Raw genomic sequence first — 8,951 nt, 5'->3', positions numbered from 1 at the left:
ATAACTCTTATATTTATTTCTCTACCTGTTATGGAAGAGACAATAAAACTTTTGAGTAACTGAGGTTCTGTGGTGACCTCAACAGCAGAGTCAGAATCAATCCAGATGATTGGATGTGAAGCCTTTACCCAACACCACTGTGCTGATGGATCCAGCAGCATGGAGAAATCAGGGCATGCTCTGAGCAGGTGCAGGGGTAGGGGGAGGGAACCAGGCATCAGTGAGATCTCAATCAGTGCTCAGGGACATAAGAAACTCCCAGTGAGATCTGAGTCATGTTGCCAGTGTTCTGACCTAAGAGTTCCATGCCAGCACATTGTCTTCTGTACATTGTTGTAAAAGGCACCAAGCAACTAGAAATCCAAATAGCTGTGGAGTTCATTTCCTCACCTCCTAGCAAAAATCCCATTCCTGAGGTGTCAGGTAGTTAAGTAGAACAGGTACTATCAGATGCTAAGCTCCAGAGACTCATTCATCTTTTTCTTCATCTTTCTTAACCACGAAGCCCCATGTTTTATCCACTGAGTCTGCCCTCCCTGCTCCTCCGTTCCCTATAGGTGTAAATATGTGGGCAATGTGAGGGCTCCCTGCCAAGGACCTGGTCCAGATGTACATAGTCCAACTGTGCTACCCCCAGATGTATGGGAAAATGGCACTGCTTCTCTGTTCATTTCTCCCTATGTTTAATTATATCACATGGCACCAGTACCACATGTACTGATTCATTAGAAGACATATGTATTGCCTCTAAAAATCTGCCAAGAGAAGAAAAAACAGAATCTATAACTCATCAAATAGGAAGTCCTGTATATCAGAAAGAGTTGTGAGGGGGAAACAAAGAAGTAGCCGAATGTGTAGTTAACTCTGAATGATTGATATGCCACCCTGGGTTTAAGTGGAGCAGTTTAAAGAATTTTTAAAATATGGCAAGCATAAAGTCCAAACTCAGTGATCTAGAACAGAAGTTCAAGATGATTTTAACTGATCTTGAAAGGTATGCCATGGTGTACAGGGAGAGAGTAATTGAACTGAAGTTCTCACTCAGTTCTGAACACTTGTAGCTGTCCCCAATGTTCATTCTTCCTAAATATCAATAGACTTTTTAGTGGCTACCCAACTGCAAAGTGATTATCACTTAGGGTCCAAATCAGATCGACAGAAGCCATATTAGGTACTTAAATGAAGAATATAGGTAATTAGGCAAACATGTGTGAAGACTGAAAAATCAAAGCAGACACCTTGAGGTTAAACTGAGATAAGAACTGCAGGAGGTAGCCAAAACTCTTGGAACTGGGGGAACAAAGCAAAGAGATTGACATTGCAGAATCTGCAGGCCCAGCACACAGGATCCCACATTCAGACTGCAGCTCATACAGTAAGTGCCAACTAAAGTTGATCCCTGGAGCCAAATGATGCTCCTGGGGTGCAGGACCGTGGCTGGGGCGATGTGTCAAGGACAACCAGCAAATATGGAAGAAGTCACCCATGCCCTGTTCCTTTTCTTGCCTTCCAGTGGTCCTTTAGAGCCCGGTATTGATGGTACTCCCAGATGCCCCCAAAACAACCAGATCTGGACCAGACCAAAGCCAGGAGCCAAGAACTCCGTACAGGTCTGCCATGTGGGTGGGAGAAGGAGCCCATTGGCCACCTGCATGGAGGTTAGCCAAAAACGGACAGGAGGAGATGAGCCTCAATCCAGGTACTCCAGTATGAGATGCACACATCCCAGATGGTCACTTCAATTGCTGCACCACAACACCTGCCTCCCACTTTTGGTTTGTAGCAAAAGAATTTTGTTAATGAACTTGCAGAAGAGTTGCTTTATCTAGTGCAGCAATGCTAGAAAGTGTTAAATAAGGGGATATGGTAAGTACTGTAGGTTGAACAAGATTGGACTCCTGAACTCATGTAGATGTTTACTCCTCCCAAAGACATAATGCTGGCTGTGTTGAGAGGATGGAGGCTTGCTATTGTTACGGTGTTCCCGAGATAGCCTTAGTGAGCGGTGCCTAAGGCCCTGGGGTGTGCCCTGACAGTTCTCAGGAGAGGATTAGACCCAGCCTCTCAACTTGCTTCCTGGCTGGCTGTGTGTCCCTACACATGCATGCAGCTGCTCATCTGCCAGGCACAGAGTGCTGAGCCAACAAGGACACCTGACCTCGGACTGTGAGTCCAAATGAACCTCTTGCTTTCCAAAGCAACTTGCCTTAAACAAGGAATGACAAATGCCAACAGTATCTGTAGTTTTTTTTTTTACAAGACTTTGACTTTTAAAGCAGGATATTTTTAGTTTAAAATAGTAGTACAAGAATTACAGATTTAAAAAACTATGACTTGAGTGAAGATTTATACTTCTCTGTTATTCAAAACTTGTCTCTCGCATCATTCCAATCTCCTGATTTGTTTAAAGAGAGAGAAGGAAATACGTAGACATTTCCGTTTCACTTTTAACCAAATAGAGCAAGGTAGAACACTTGAGAAATGCACTTTTCATGGACACTATGGCTGGACTGGAGAACTGAACCTAGTAAATATTAAGACTGAACTGCAGCAGGCAGCATGCTTGCTTTCTGCGTCTTTCTGACACAGGATTCAAAAGAAAGTTCAGTTCAGATTCAACGAACAAAGCACCACCTAGTGGAGGTTAAAAATACTTCTAAAATGAAGAATTGGTCTTATCAGTTTACTGTATCAGATCACTGTAAGTTTAACAGCAAAATAGTAAAAGAGGTCACATATTTGGGGAGAGGTTGGTGTATTGGTTTGATTTCATGTTGGTAACGTCAAAGAGCAGGCAGATAAAACCCTGCAACCTTATTGTCCCTTGCAACCAGCCTTCTTTTCAAAGATGTCTGCATTTGCAGTGTTCAGCTTCTCATCAGCTGCTCGTTCCTTTACTATGTGGAGTCTGCTTGTGAGGGTCTCCCTGCAGCATCCACTTCATGTGGTCATTCACTTCTCACTGGAGTAACTCTGTATCCTGATGTCTAAGAAATCCCACTTTCCTGACCTTTCCCCCTGCAGGCCATTCAGCTTCCCCATTAAACATTGGCATACCTTGGTGGCCTCTGAGTGCGACACATTCTTCTCAAAAAAAAAAAAAAGATTTTTTTTTAAGGACAGAGACAGACAACCCACCCTCATATGCTGGTTCTCATCCCAAATGCTGGGCTAGACCAAAACCAGGACCCAGGAAATCAGTCCAGTGCTCCAGTGTGGGCGGCAGGGACCCCTTCTAGTTTGAGCCATCACCTACTACATCCTGGGGTCCCACTTAGGAGGAAGTTGGGATCAACATATAGGGCTGGAACTCAAGCCCTGACAGTCTGATATGGGACATAGGTAACCAGTGCCTAAACCACCAGGTTAGGCACCTGCCCCCTCCTGGGTATTTTATTTACTTCCACAGCCTAATCAAATGCGTGGTCTGGGGCAATCTGCAACTATTGGTGCTTGCCACATACACAGCCACGTCTTTGTAGTTCAACGTATTCACCATACTCTTCCATTGTTCACTGACACTACACCTTGTTGCAGAATGCATCTGGTATGTAACTGCCTCCAAAGCAAGAAGATTCCACATATTGTAATGAATGCTCGACACAAACCATCTCCTATAATCCCCACAACAAATTCCCAAAGCAGGTTGTTTATTTCTTTTACTTTGCAAATGAAAATATTGAAGCTCTGAACAAATAAAAATAATTCTCTTGAGGTCACCCAGAAAGTAACAGAACAAGGTTTCTGTGACAATTTCTTTAGGTTGTTTTTTGTTTGCTTGCTTGCTTTTTCTTCGTTTTCATCTTTGGTAGGTAGAGGATCAAGAATGGTTTTTGTTTTTGTTTTTGTTTTTGAGTAGTAAGAACTAGTTTTATTCCTAGTTGAAGAACTAACATACTTCTGAGAAAAAGAATAGTAAGGAAAGTAAACAGTTGGGAGTAGCAAAAAACTTAAGTACTTTGTAGATAGTAAGAAATAAAATCAGTTTTTGTAAAGCTCAAACTTTGATGAATTTGAGACTGGTTGTGAGTTGGTCTTTACTGAGAATTTCCAACAACCAGGGGTTCAAGTGAAAGGCCCAACCCTTCTCTTGGGGACCCTTGAGCTCTGCCCCCAGAAGGCCAAGCTCCACTCCTATTTTATGTTCTGTGATATCCTTAGAAGGGCACTTGACCAAGGTCATGGGAAAATGGAATTATAAAAGACGAGCAGAGTGGCCTTTTAGCCTAGCAGTTATAACCAGCTAAGATGCTCACATCCCATGTTGGAGGACTGGGTTAGCTACCGACTTCTGACTCCTGTCACCTGCCTCCTACTGATGTGTGCCCTGGGAGGCAACAGGCAATGGTTCAAGTCACTGGGTTCCCGCCAACTGTGTGAGACACCAGCTTGAGGCCACAGGTTCAGCCCCAGCCATCGCAGGCCATCTCAAACAGGTCAGAAGGAACCCATTCCCTTCCTCTGGTGGGAGAGCGGGCCCTGCAGGCCTCCCCTCTATCTGGCGCTGGTTTCCTTGAGCTGTCAGGCATGTGTGTTCTTCAGAGAACACACCTAAACCAGTCACTGTCACCCCAGGCCAGCTGCCAGGGATTCCTTGTCTTTTGCTTGCCGGCCTGACACAGAAGTACCACTCACCTGCCCAAGAATGATTTCAAATTGACTGACACCTCAACTAGACAGGGATGACCTAGAAAATACATCGTGGGGAGCACTCCAACAAAGTCACAGCTCCATGAGACCTTGGGGGCTGCGTGGAGGGGAAGAGCGACTGGGCATCCGGACAGCGTTCCCCTCCCAGTTCTCTGTGACTGCGCATTCGCCAGATAGGACTCACAATTGCCGACAGCTGGCAGTCGGCGGGATAGGGCGCATGTGCCAAAGCTGCAGCTGGTGGTCTGAGTGAGAGCGGCAAGGGTGGGGAGTTCACCCGGAAGGCAGCTCCTGGAGCCCTCGCACGCGAGCCTGGAAGACGGGTGAGTGTTGTTTTGTGCATTAAGGTCATATGAGGCACCTCCGCGACGAGGCCAAGAATTACTTTGGTTCTGAGACTGAGAACAACTGACACCCAGGCTCTCAGGGGGCTTCACCTCACCCTGTGGCCCAAACCATGGTCTGATGGCTGCCAGAGCCGTGGCCCACTGGCAAGGCCATCCCCGGGCCACGTGCAGCAGAGGAGAGGGTGCTGGTTGGCCTGCGCGTTGCTTGTGTCCGGCACAGTTTGGCGGCGACTTCTCTCTTGCCTGATACGTGTGTCCAATCAGCTGAATTTAATCTCCACAGCCTTTTTTCCTTTGCTTTCCCTTCTCCACCTCAAAGCACTAGTACTCCCGTCTTCCTGCCCCTTTGGAGTTCACTTCTGGGCTTCCTGTTAGCTGTGCCCCACGATCCAGAGCTATGCCAGGCACGATGTGGCATGTGTAGAGGCCGTTGCTTGGGGACGAAGTCGCTGCTGAGCAGCTCTGTCCATACCTTGGTTCTTGCCGCAGGCTGAGCTCCTTGGCTGTCCTTACCGTGGATGAGCCTCCTTCCATCAGGTTCAAGAGTGCTAGTGAGACCACAGTGCTGCCCCTGGGTCCCACTGTCCTTTCACCATTCACCAGGATAAGCAGAGCTCCAAACAGCTTTGGGGGTGGAGGGGCTGGTGTGTGTGTGTGCGTACGAGAGTGTGTGTACACCTAGGTTAAATACAGTAAATGTAGAGCCTGGGTGATTTCACAGCTGCCACCCCAATCCACATACACTCCTTGTGATTGGAGCCCAAGAGTTTGAGTCAATTAGAGCCACTTGCCTTGTTCAGGGGCAACACCTGGGCACTGACCCTGGACTTCCCACTCCCTGTGAACTTGTTAAATGCAGGTCACTCCCAGGTGACACTGATGCTAGAGGCTCAAGGACCATGCCTGGAGAAGCCCTGGGTCTCCAGACAGCCAGGAACAGCACATGGAGTCGCCCCATGCTCTCGGTCTACAGAAGAGCTTGAAGAGCTTTATTAAAAATGAATTGGCTACAGGTTGTACTGATGGTCTTTATATTCAGCCCGTCTGTTGTCTCACCCCAAATCCTCTAACCCAGTTGCCGCATCCAGCAGAATAGGCCACAAAGTTAGACCGGGAGAGAGATGGGAGCCAATTGCCAGTGAATTAATCCATGCTTTGCACCACTGCAAGGCTGGGTAGCAGTTAAGGCCTGGGAGACTTCCAGAGTGGGAAGACCACTCTTTCCATGGTCTGAGAATTACTCAGAGGGAATTTTAACAATTACCACCTATTGTCAGGGCATTTCATAGTTAAAAACAATTTTTTCTGTTATTTTTCAGAGATTTTTTTCAATTTGAAATGCAGAAGGTCCAGCATTGAAGGATAGCAGGTTTTACTGCAGCCTGCAGTGCTGGTATCCCTTATGGTCAGTCACTGGTTCGAGTCTTGACTGCTATACTTTCTTTTTCTTTCTTTTTTTTTAATGATTTCCTTTTTATTGCAAAGGCAGTTTTACAGAGAAGGAGACAGAGACAAAGGTCTTCCATCTGCTAGTTCATTCCCCAAGTGCTCACAACAGCTGGAGCTGAGCTGATCCAAAGCAAGGAGCTTCTTCCGGGTCTCCCGTGCAGGTGCAAGGTCCCAAAGCTTTGAGCTGTCTTCCACTGCTTTCCCAGACCACAAACAGGGGAGCATGGAAGTGGAGCTGCTCTGCTTCCCATCCAGCTCCCTGCTTAAGAATCTGGAAAGGAAGCAGGAGATGGCCTGAGTGCTTGAACCCCTGCATCCATGTGGAAGACCCCCAAAGAAGCTCCAAACTCCTGGCTCCAAACTGGCCCAGCCCCGAATGATGCAACCATTTGGTGAGTGAAGCAGAGCGTGGAATCTCTCTCTCCCCCTCTCGCAATCTCACTGCCTTCCCTTCTCTCTCCTTGGATTTCCAATAAAGAAACCTTTTTTAAAGATGAAAAAAATGAAATGCAGAACGAGAGAAAAAGAGAGACAGATATCTTCCATTCACTGGTTTACTCCATAGATGGCTGTGTTGGTTAGAGCTGGACCAGCCTGAAGCATAGAGCATCTTCTGGGCCTCCCACATTGATGCAAGGACAAAACTCTAGGGGCATCTCTTGCTGCCTTTCCAGAGCCCTAAGCAGGGAACTGGATCAGAAGTAGAGCAGCTGGGACTTAAACTGGCACTCCGATAGCAGATGCCAGCTTTGCAGGCAGCATCTTGAACCCTCTGTGCTATGTTAAATCTAGTACATTTGTAAGTAACATTTCATAGGGACTGCCATGATAGTGCAGCAGGTTCAGCTGCCAGCTGAGATTCTAGCACGCCTTATCGGCATGCCAGTTCAAGCCCTGCTACTCTGTTCTCAACCCAGCACCCTACTAGTGGCCTGAGGAGGCAGCAGAGGATGGCCCGTGTGCTTGGGCCCCTGCTGTGCATGTGGGAGGCCAGGGTGACATGTTTGGCTTCTGGCTCAGCCTGGCCCAGATCTGGCTGTCGCGGTCATCTAGGGAGTGAACCAGAAGGGAGAATAACCATCTGTCTCCTCTTTCACCTGCTCCCTTTCATATTATGTCTTTTAAAAATAAATAAAAGTTTGTAGATCTAAAACTAACTACCTAAAATGTGCATTTTTCCTTTGATAGAAATCCTTCATGTCTTTAATCATTGTGCTAGGAGCCTCCTGTGTTGTTGTTTGTGTTTGTTTTTTAATTTTGATTTGGTTTAGAAGGCAGTGACGACGTCCATCTGCTGCTTCAGCCAGGGCTACGTCAGGCTAAAGCCAGGAGCTTGGCATTTAACGCAGGCTGTCAGGGGCCCACCTAAGCCATCATCCACTGTCTCCTAGGGTGTACATTAGCAGGGAGCTGAGTTTAAAGTGGAACAGCTGTTCTGACATGGAATGTCGATGTCCAAACCAGCGGCTCTCACCATCACGCCATGTCTGTTTCTTATTCATTGTGAATTCAAACAGGGAGATGTACTACACAGACGTGTTGGTGTAGAGGTGTTTGTTTCTATGGTTAAAAAAAAAAAAGTAATAATGAGAAAACAGGCACCTGCAGCCTGGTCACTTTTGTTTGGGGATTAGTTTTCTGTTGGTAACAAGTAACACTGGGACAGGAAGACATTCGTGAGGCTCTGTAGGTTTACAGAATGAAGATAAATCTGACACATGAGCATTGTGGCTGGGCCTGTGGCTGTTTGGGGTGCCCACGGCTTGTGCCAGAGGGCCTCGCTGGAGGCCCAGCCCCTCTGCCGCTGGCCCAGCTCCCTGCTCATGCGCACTCCAGGAGGGGGGCAGCCAGCCCCAGCATAGTCTGGTCCCTGACACTCAGAGGGAGACCTGGTTTGGGCCTGGCTGCTGCAGGCATCTGGGGAGTGAACCAGTAGATAAGAAACTTTCTCCTTTCTCTTTCTCTCACATTCAAATGAAATACAAATAAATAAACATTGAGAAGCAAGGGCTGAGAGTAAAATCCTCATTTTAAGACAATGGAAACAACTTTCAGTGCACAGTAAATGAACAAAGGAGTTTGATGCTGGAATCATGTCCCCTCCCTTAGGCTGACTGTGCAAGCCCACTTAGCCCCTGACATCCCTGGGAGCAATCTGGTGACTTCCTTTAGGGGAAAAAAAATGTGCAGAGAGAGGAAACTGCTGGTGCCTTTTGAGCCTCCGGGGCTGAGGGGAGAGGACAGAAATGAAAAGCAACAGCTTGACAGATCTCACACAGCATCCTCTGAGCATCCCACAGTCCAAGGCCAAGGCTGCTTCTGGGCCCTTCCGTGGCCCCTAGTTGAACTGCATGGGCACCCGCCTCAAGGTGGGTTCATGTGAGGCCTGCCCACCCACCCAGGGAGGCAGCCAGGAGCCTTTGCTTTCTCCTGGAGCTTTTGGGACAAACACCCAACTGCTGCTGCTTTTTTGCTGTTTCAACCTCACAATAGTTCATTGCTAGT

Source organism: Ochotona curzoniae, unplaced genomic scaffold, assembly GCF_017591425.1.
Source record: "Ochotona curzoniae isolate NIBS_2020 unplaced genomic scaffold, NIBS_Ocur_1.0 contig_2210, whole genome shotgun sequence".
Taxonomy (NCBI): domain Eukaryota; kingdom Metazoa; phylum Chordata; class Mammalia; order Lagomorpha; family Ochotonidae; genus Ochotona; species Ochotona curzoniae.
This window is presented reverse-complemented; position numbering follows the sequence as displayed.